The sequence below is a fragment of the Oryctolagus cuniculus genome, chromosome 18 (genome assembly GCF_051225735.1).
Source record: "Oryctolagus cuniculus isolate XC-2025 breed Fujian yellow rabbit chromosome 18, ASM5122573v1, whole genome shotgun sequence".
Classification (NCBI taxonomy): Eukaryota; Metazoa; Chordata; class Mammalia; order Lagomorpha; family Leporidae; genus Oryctolagus; species Oryctolagus cuniculus.
In genome coordinates, this window is record NC_142884.1 from 45,143,504 (window position 1) to 45,154,047 (window position 10,544).

Genomic DNA, 10,544 nt, shown 5'->3' on the forward strand with positions numbered 1-10,544 from the left:
ATGGAATGCCAGCCCTGAAAGGTGGCAACTTAACCTGCTATGCCACAGCGCCGGCCCCCATATTTTTCTTTAAGATTTATTTTATTAATTTGAAAGGCAGAGTTATGGAGAGAGAGAGAGAGAGAGAGAGAGAGAGAGAGAGAGAATCTTTTATCTGCTGGTTCATTCCCCAAATGGATGCAATGGCTGGGGCTGGGCCAGGTGGAAGCCAGAAGCCTGGAGCTTCTTCCTGGCCTCCCAGATGGGTGCAGGGGTCCATGCACTTGGGCCATCCTCCACTGCTTTACCGGGTGCATTAACAGGGGGCTGAATCAGAAGTGGAGCAGCCGGGACTAGACTAGTACTCCAATATGGGATGCTGGTGTTGGAAATGGTGGCTTAACCCACCGTGTAACAACACTGGCCCAATGTCTTTTTTTTTTTTTAAGATTTATTTATTTATTTGAAAGGCATAGTGACAGAGACATAGGAAAGGAGGATTGGAGAGGGGAGAGAGAGAAGGAGAGAGAGAGAAAGAGGTGGCTTCCATATGCTGGTTCCCTCCCCAAATGCCCTCAACAGCCAGGGCTAAGCCAGGAGCCGGGAGCTTCATCCAGGTCTCCCACATGGGTGGCGAGGACCAAAGTATCTGGGTCATCCCCTGCCGCCTCCCAACTGCAGTAGCAGGAAGCTGCACTGGACGTGTGGAGCAGCCAGGACTCAAATCAGGAACTCAGACACGGCTGCTGGTCAGCCCGGATGTGAGGCCTTCACATGGCACCAAACGCCCACCTGCCGAGTGTTCTACACGGAGCGGATCCTCTCCATCTCTCGGATGCTGCCGGTGGTGTTCAGAAGCGAGGATCCAGACTCAGAGCGGTGAAGGGGTTTGCCTGCGACACCCAGCCAGTAAAGAGAGGCGAAGGGACAGGACTGGGGCTTTTACTCTCGCCAACGGAAATAAAAAAAAAAAAAAAACACAACAATCCAGGCAAGGACACATCCAGCCGAGGGGCTGCCTGCTTCCTCGAGAGGTCCTTTCTCTCAGGTCTTGTGTCTGGGAAGACAAACCAGGCAGGAAAAGGGCGGACAGCTGTGTGTCAGCGACACTGTGTGTGTGCCGGGTGTGTGTGTGGGGGGGGGGGACAGGGTCTTCGGGACCTGGAAGTGGACTGCTGGGTGGCTTGATTGCAGTGACTCAGGGCACAGACCCACAAGCGTGCGACGAGGAGCAGCGTCCCTAGGCCGGCCTCCGGATCTGTGGTTGGCAGGGGCGGGGCCGCCTGCGGAACTCATGGGCTCTGCCTTGCTTTGCCTGCATCCCTGCTGGGGCCCCTCAGTTGGCATCCAGGAGCAGGTGAGTGCTGGGGACGGAAGTGGAGGTCAAGGTTCAGAAAAGGTGTGGCGCATCCGGCAGGTGTCAGACAAGGATGCGCCAACACACACCCCCCCACGTGTGCACACCCCCTACACAAGTATGCACACACTCACACTCGCACACAGACACACACATGCACACGCACACACGTGCACACAGACTTGGCCATGGCATCATGGAGGTTCCCCGTGTTGGTTGACGATGGTGTCTCGCTGGGCCAGAATCCCTTACATAATGGCCACGTTTCCTTGTGAGTGTGTGTGTGTCGTGTCGGGGGAGAGCATGTGGTTACTGTTGTGCTAATAATGACCATCAAGGCAGCGCTGCCCCAGTGCAGAGCTGGGGCCGGGCCACGTGTCAGCTCGTGGAATTCTCATGCAAGCCCAGGCAGAGGCGGTGGTGGGTGGGGGCAGTTCTGAGTGGGCCCAGGCCGGAGGTGGGTCCGGATTTTGTAGGGCCTGAAGCATAGCCGGTTTTGGGGTGCCCTTGAGGGGAAGGAATGCCAAGTCACAACAGCACTGGCAGGCTCAGGGCCTTGGAAGGGACCCGGGGGGGAAGTGGTGTGTCACCACACGCCTGTCAGCCACCCAGCAATGTCCTGTCCCTTCTAAGGCTACGCAAGAGCCTGTGGCTTGCTTTGGCCCAGGAAATGTGAATGAAACGGTTTTTAGGGCAGCGAGTGATTCCCCATGTGCCCCCCAAGCCCCGAGTTTCACAGTCGCTGGGTTGACACTGAAGCCTCTTCTAAGTCAGACGCCCTCTCCCTGGGACTCAGAGTCATTATCGGAGCATAGCCCCTCCCTGCTGCCTTGGCCCAGCCCACAAGAGGGAAGGAGTGTGAGGGGGAACCTTCCACCATGGGAATCCACTGAGATTTTATTTTTAGCAGCAATAAGCTTAGTGTCACCTTACTGGCACGAGTTACTATTATTGTTCCCATTTCCCAGATGGAAAAACCGAGGCACAGAGAGGTTTAGTCACTTACCTAAGGCCACACAGCAAATTAGCGGTGGAGCTGGGTAAATGGTTCAGGGTCTTCATTCCCCGCGACATCAAGGAAAGGCAGGACCTGTGGCAAACTGAAGACTGGTGTCCTTTCTGCAGTTGGCTCATCCATCTGAGCTGCAGGAGGGAAAAGAACACTACTCTGCTGTTTCCAGGTCTTCTTTTTTTTTTTTTTTTTTAAATAACCAGAAGCCACAAAGCCAGCGTTTTTAAATCTCTTGATGGTTCAACACTGTCAACAGATTGAAGTCTTTTTCTTTTTTTAAAACCCGGTGAGGCTAAGACATCAGTGAGCTAGATGTGGTTCACCAGTTTGAGACCACTCATTAAAATAAAAAAAAAAAACCCAAACACTAAAAATCCCAATCAGTAGCCAGTGCGTTCTAAGTGACACGGCCCAGGCAGAGCAGGGGGAGGCGGGAGCCAGGCAAGGAGTCGTCGAGGCTCTGGGGCTGGGGGGTGGGAGTATGGGGAGTCTCCCAGAGTCCAGAGAGGTTTCCAGCAACAAGGCGATAGGGTGTGGGGAGGTTCCTGGGAGGGACAGACAGACAGACAGACAGACACACACACACACACACACACACACGCTCAAGGACCTGGTGCCATCAACAGCGCTTTGCAAGGATTGTTCACATTTCCATACAGGGCTCTCGCCTCTCTCACGCACAAGCAGTCCTCCTGTGGCTCGGATAGGCTCAGCCATGCCTGCCCGTCACTGTGTGACTGTGCAGGGTGTGTCTGTGTCGCTGAGCCAACAACAGAAGGGCTGTCCCAGGTCACAGGCTGGCCACCTGGGAACTGGCCTTCTCTCTGGACTCACGGAGGCCAGTCCTTGATAAGCTGCGACAAAGCTGAGATCTTGCCACCAACTGGGGCTCTTCCCCAGGGCTGGGACTTGTGCGGCTCAGCTCATCCCTGGCCTGCGGGGACAGTAAATGGGAAAGAGGGTGACCCAGTGTGGTTTTTCGTGGTAAGACCGACAAAGTCATGGTCGGAGAGCAACAGGCGGTGTCCGGAGCACCTGCCCTTGGAGACTAACCTCGAGGTCCCCAAAGCGTGTGTGGAGGGGGTCTCGGAGTGTAAGAACCAATGGCCCATAGTGTCTTGTGGGAATTGGATGCTTAGAAAATCAGGCTGTGCAGTGAAACAAGGTCCCTTGTTATGGGACTTATCAGGACCTTTAAGAAGCCACAAGCACGGTGCGTCTCCAAGAGAGGGAAGAGAGGGCAACCCTGATTGGCTGGGACCCCCTCTCCTGCCGCCTTTGTGGCTGCTGCTTTTCATTGCAGGGTCTCTTGGTTGGGAACCTCATCGAGAATGTTCTATGAGACACACGGTCTAATCTCCCCTGTGGGACGTCCCTTCTCACCTCCCGCTCCTGACACCTTAGCCTCCTCCCTCCAGGTTTGTTTTAGAAAGGCAATTTTCTCTTTTCAGGAGATGGGTCCTCTCTGCACAGCCTTTCACTTAAACAGTTAGGGGCCCAGTGGAGCCTGGGGGAGGCAGCGGAGGAAGGAAGGGGCAAAGCGTCGCTGGGGGCTCTCCAGCGGAACCCAGGCGCCTCCCCCTGTTCTCCAACTCCCCATGAAGAGCTGGTGTCTCCAGCAGGGACAGAGGCACTTGGGGAGGTAGCAGCCTGGGGACAGCACGGAGGAGGGGGGAGGGAAAGGAAGAGGAGAGAGGAGCCCCTGAATGGCTGACCCCAGGGGCCCCTTTTATGGCCTTCCTGTTTATGGCTGAGAGTAAACAGCTGGGGAGCCAGGTTGTCTCCTGCAGCAGCTGGGGCACTGGCTCCAGCTGGAGGGGACCCTGGCTTTCTGGGTGGCAGTGGGCGGGGAACCTGCCAGTCGGGCCCCTCTCAGGGTGCATCGTCTGAAAACCAACATCTTGGGGCATTTGTCCATGCCCCCCCCCTCCCCCGCCACGCCATCTGTTTCCATGGTCAGGGTGGTTTTTGAGGGACGGTTTGTGGATCTGGGTGCATGAGCTTGGAGGTGGCTGCTCTTAGCAGCTGTGTGACTTCAGGTGAGTCCTGCACCTCTCTGGGCCTCACGGGTGCTGCTAAGGAGCAGCCTCGCCATGGAGAGATTGGGAAGACCTGGAGCAGAGCCCATGTCTTCCGTGGTGAGCCTGGGTACTGTTTCCTGCTAGGATTAGGATTTGCAGCCTCCGGGACCTCAGCCGGGCTGGGCAGGCAGGGAAAGGACTTGGGGTCCGGAGGGGCCGGGCCCTCCTCCCCTGAGGCCAGCAGCAGCTCTGTCTGGGCTGGCACTGGGAGCACTTGGCCTGTGATAGACAGGAGATGCCCTGGCTAAGATAGAGAACATAGCACTCCCGGGGCGGCCAACGCAGGGAGAATCAATAAACTATAATTATCAGGAATGGAGTCTGTGGCAGGTGAGGCATTGTGGGGACAGAAAGAGCAGGGGGTGGGAAGATGCCAGAGGGAGGGACAGGAGAGCATCTCCTCCTCTGCCCTCTCCCCCCTCCCCACTCTGGCTGGCCAGGAAGAAGTGCCGGGCAGAGGAAGCGAACCAGGAAGATTGACAGAAGCCAGAAGCGGGCTGTTCCCCTCTCTGCCCTGCCCCAGGTGGGCGGGTGCACAAGGAGGAGGGGGGGGGAGCAGCGCAGCTGGGGGCTGCACCTTACTTTGCACCATACCAACATCATCCATTCGTTCTTCAAATTCTCCAAGTCTTCGCCCACATCTGTCCTTTGAGTGACTAACGGATGAATAAGAATAGCAAAGTCCAAATATCATATCTATAAAGAGTGTTTATTAACTCCGCAGCGCAGAGTGGAAATTCTCTAACGTCCACTTCGGATGGCCAACCCGTGCATTTGGTTGTGTTTGGGTATTAACCAACATAGGCTGTGACATGTCAGGCCAGAGATGCCACCTGGACACTCCCGGGGCCGTGACCACCCTGACTTTAATTCCTGCTCCCTGGGCCCAGTGCATTTGAGGCTTCTGACTGAGCGCGCACGTGATCGGAATCCCCGCTGTGGTGCCGTCACCAGCACGTGTCCCGCTAAGCTCAAGTTCCCCTGGCTGTTCACCACCATGGTGCCACTTTAAAATGAAGGGCTTTATTTATTTATTATTTTATCTTAAAGACAGAGAGACAGAGACAGAGAGAGGGAGAGAGAGAAAGCAAGATAGAACACTCATCAAGCTGGCGCCGCAGCTCAATAGGCTAATCCTCCGCCTAGCGGCGCTGGCACACCGGGTTCTAGTCCTGGTCGGGGCGCCGGATTCTGTCCCGGTTGCCCCCCTTCCAGGCCAGCTCTCTGCTGTGGCCCGGGAGTGCAGTGGAGGATGGCCCAAGTGCTTGGGCCCTGCACCCCATGGGAGACCAGGAGAAGCACCTGGCTCCTGCCTTTGGATCAGCGCGGTGCGCCGGCCACAGCGCGCTGGCCGCAGCGGCCATTGGAGGGTGAACCAACGGCAAAGGAAGACCTTTCTCTCTGTCCACTCTGCCTGTAAAAAATAAATAAATAAATAAAAAAGAAAAAAAAAAAGAACACTCATCTGCCGGTTCATTCCCTCTATGCCTGCTGGGATCCCCATCAGGGCCTCCCATGTGGGTGGCTGTGACCCAGTTCAATGAGCCATCACCTGCTTCTTCCTAGGATGCACTGTAGCAGGAAGCTGGACTCAGGAGCCCAAGGCAGTCGGATCTGGGATGCTGGTGTTTTAACCATCGAGCCAAACATCCACCCCAACTTTATTTTCTTAAGAGCAGCTTTAGGTTCACAGCAAAAGAGGGAGATGCGGAGCGTTCCTCGACACCTGTGTCCCCACACGTAGCCTGATGACATTATCAAGTCATCTGTTAAAGTCCCCTTCTCCCTGATCCCTACACTTGCCAGTTCCAGGTCTCTGCCCCGGAAGGGATTCCTAAACCTCTGTGTGTTTTCTTTTCTTCTTCTTTTTTTTTTTTTTTTTTTTTTTTTGACAGGCAGAGTGGACAGTGAGAGAGAGAGAGACAGAGAGAAAGGTCTTCCTTTGCTGTTGGTTCACCCTCCAATGGCTGCTGTGGCCGGCACACCGTGCTGATCTGAAGCCAGGAGCCAGGTGCTTCTCCTGGTCTCCCGTGGGGTGCAGGGCCCAAGCACTTGGGCCATCCTCCACTGCACTCCCGGGCCACAGCAGAGAGCTGGCCTGGAAGAGGGGCAGCTGGGACTAGAACCCGGCGCCCCGACCGGGACTAGAACCCGGGGTGCTGGCTCCGCAGATGGAGGATTAGCCTAGTGAGTCACAGAGCCGGCCAACCTCTGTGTGTTTTCTTGGCCCTCCTGACCCCCTCTCTGACCTGGTGGTCCTTCCAAGTGCGGGCGCTGACAGTGATTGAGATTGTTTGGGGCTGCCCTGCCTCTCACGGCGGGAGCATTTCTGTGAGGCTCCAATCCCGTGGGTCCCTGCTTCCGCGGGGTAACACTGCCGAAAACGGGCAACCTTGTGAGCAAACGTGTTTCGTTTGGGGGCCTTGCTCTGAGCGCCTGAGCGTTTTGCAAGGATTTTCTTACAGCCAGCCTGAGCCCAAGTGTTCCAGCAACTCTTTCTGCCCTTGTGTCTGGGTAGCGCTATTGGATCTATAAGCGCTACAGAGCTTGCGGGTGGCTGAATGTAGTGGCTTCCTGGGCTGGCTGTCAGCACTGCCCTCCACCCAGGAGGGTCACTGCTGCCTCCCCAGTAAGTTTGCACTCAAGGTGTCCCTAGTGTCACTGCAGCAGGGGTCAGCCTAGCGTCCACTGGGTCCCTCGTCTCTCAGCCTCCCTGGCGTCCCCAGGAGAAAGTGAGAAGGAGAAGCTCACAGACGGACTCCACAGTAAGACCCATCTTGCACTGGGTGTCTCCAGTGGCGACTGTCTCCCATGTGCCCGCCGCCTCCCACCCACCCCTTGGCAGGATGGATGTCCTCCCCTCCAGCCTCCCAGCCTGGGCTGCCCAGGTTCCTGAGAGACTGCGGGCGAGAAAGACGGAGCTCAGGACCCGATCCTGGGCCTGTGGGGCCCTCTCGACCTGTGCCTGCTGCTCAGCATCCATGGGCCGCCTCTCTCTGCCAGGTCTCTCCCAGGGAGCTCCGACTTGCCTGGGAGAAGAAGACAGATTCCACTCATCAGGTGGATGGGCGATCCCGTGGTGAGAAGTCCTCCCTGGGTTTGGATGTGTGCAAGGTGGGAAGGCACCTCCAAGCCTTGCCTGTGCTCAAGAGGGGCGTGGCCTCCCTCATCACTGAACACAACCCCCTGGCCCGCCCCCCCGCACCCCCCACCCCCCTTTGGTAGCACCAGAGGCAGAGCACAGGAGGGGGCTGCTTCTTCCTCTTACCTTTTTGTTTGGTGCTTTTGTTTGAGGCTGTGTAAAACCTTTGGAGAGTTGAACTTGGATGCAAGGAAGCCAGATATCAGAAACAGAAATTTGCCCTCAAGACTCTGAGGTTTAAGGATTTGTGCACACTTTTGTCCCTGACCACTTTTCCTAGAGGCAAGGCAAGTGTTTTATTTAGCAACTCATTTTCCTACCTTGGTAAGATATGATTAGAGGAATGATAGTTTAAAAAAAAGGAGGAAGTGGGCGCTTTTCTCCCACTTTAATTGGGAGTCTGTGAAGAAGCAGGCCTCCTGCTCAGCCGGTGTCACCTCACTCAGCGTTCGTTTGCAAGAACCAGGCTGGGCTTCTTCTGTTTCAGACCCAAATCATGCTCATTGCTGAACTGCATTCAGAAATACAAATGTGAGACTTAAAAAAAAAAGGCCTCAATGTGCCTTTGATTAGAAGCAGTTTTTCTTCTTTTCTTTCTTTCTAAAGATTTATTTATTTATTTATTTGTTCGAGTTACAGTGAGAGGGAGAGGCAGAGAGAAAGAGAGAGAGAGAGATCTTCCATTGGTTGGTTCACTTTCCAGATGGCTATAATGGCCAGGACTGGAACAGGCTGAAGCTAGGAGCTCCATCCGGGTCTCCCACATGGTGGCAGGGAGCCCAGGCACATTCCAGGCCTGGCTCTGCTTTCTCAGGCCATTAGCAGGCAATGGGATCGGAAGTGGAGCAGCCGGGACTTGAACCGGTGCCCATGTGTGATGCCAGCACTGCAGGCAGCAACTTTACCCACTATGCCGCAACGCTAGCCCCATCAGCAGTTTTTCTTTCAATGGAAGGCAAGTTTAGGTGCAGTAAGCAGCCTAAATTTTTTGCGCACACCCAGCCTGTTGTTGGTTTCTGTGTTGTTGGGGGAGGAAGGGCTGTCTCCGCAGCCCCCAGCAGAGGAATGCTTTTTATTAGATGTTTTTCTTCCCTGCTTTCCACGAAGGGAGAAGTCTTGAGGCTCTCAAAGAATAAGAATGTAGAGAAACGACAGTGCAAGGAAGGCTTTCTCTCTCTCTCTCTCTCTCTCTCTCTCTCTCTTTCCCAAGACTTCCCCTCCATTCCTCTGGGGCCGCCACCAGGCATGGAGGTCTTACCCCTTCCCTCCTCGCCAAGACCAGATGTCCGCTGGCCTGGACTCCTGCAGCCCGATGAGGTGGGTGGTGTTGAGGAGGCCAGGGCTTTAGGGGCAAGCAAAGCAGTTTCTGAAAGCAGGAGCCCCTTTGCCAGGGGACAATGGAACCTGGAGACACCAGCTCATCCCTTTTTCTCACGCTGAGTCCAGTATTCCAACACCAGTGAACTCTCCCCTGCCAGCTACTCTTTGAAATGATTCTATAAACTATGGCCGTTGGCTCTGTGGGTTTTAAAGTGCTGGTGTTCTTAGAAATATACAAAGTTTTAAAAAAGATTTCTTTATTTGAAAGACAGAGGTACGGGGCAGGGAGAGGGAGATGGGGGCAGAGAGAGAGAGAGAGAGAGAGAGAGAGATCTTCCATTTGCTGGTTCTCTCCCCCAGATAGCCACAATGGTCAAGGCCAGGAGCCAGGAGCTTCATTTGGGTCTCCCATGTGGGCGCAGGGGCCCAAACACTTGGGCCATCCTCCACTGCTTTCCCAGGTGCATTAGCAGGGAGTTGGCTTGGAAATGGAGCAGCTGGGACATGAACCAGTGCCCATGTGGGATGCTGGCGTCACAGTGCTGACCCCAGAAATACATGAATTTATTATAAGCATTTAGTGGCAGCAGGCAAGAAAGACACAGTTGGCACAATATTGTGGCTACTGCCAGAATTATTTGGCAAACTGTGAGTTTTGATTCGATGGCTTATTCTCCCCTCTCTTCTTGCTATGTTTTACTCTCTTTCCGCATTCAACTTGTGTATTAGAATGACTTGGTTTCCTATGTTGTCCTCTCACCCAGAGATTCTGAATCTGTGTGTCAGTGCACAGAAATGAAGCACTTTGCACACACATAGTCAAGTTCACTTTGTGCCCCATGATCCTCTAGCTGTGGTCCCTCTGTCACTTTCCCTAATGGCCCTGCTGGGTTTGTCCCCTGAAGGTTGCATGTTCCCCCCCTCCGCCCGCCCCCCCGGATGTAAGCTAAAGATTTCAAGCTTGTTCCAAGTTCCAAAAATGTCTCCATGCTAAGGCGCCCCGGGCTTCTCCCACTGCCTCTATTAACATCAGCTTTGTAGGCTGATTTATGGCTGCGTTAGGGAAAACTCTGCAGAGGGTATAAAATACAGTGTCCCACGGTGGGGCCTGATCTTACATGTTATCGGTGATTGCAAGTACATTTTATAACCCTGGTGCCAAATCGAAATCAAGGTGATTTGCACATCAATCTCCTGGATAAAATCAGGGCAGTTTGACCTTCCTGGTGTCTTTGGCTGGTGTGGCTTGTCGAAGCCCCTTGGACAATTATCCAGGGAAAGTTGGAAAATGCAGCGATCGTGGGCTGAGCTCGGGCTCCCAGCTGTCTCAGAAGGCTTTACCACTCAGCCGGGAGACTCCTGAGAACCAGAGAAAAATCCCTGGGAGGAGGCTCCAAGACCTCCAGGAAACACAGTCACTGCAGGCAGGGCCGTCACCACGTGCGCTTGGCACGCGGCCCTCTGCTCCCCGGCGAATCTGGAAAGCAAAACTGAATCTTACCCACCATCGGCAGCTAACTTGGCCCGCAGAAGCCTGCGCAGTCCCTCTCTGTCTGAGTCATCATTCTGAGAGCTCAGCTAACTGGGCCCGTGAAACACTTCAGTTTCTAAAACGAACGGGACAGTGGGGAGGAGACTGCGAGCCGAGGCAGC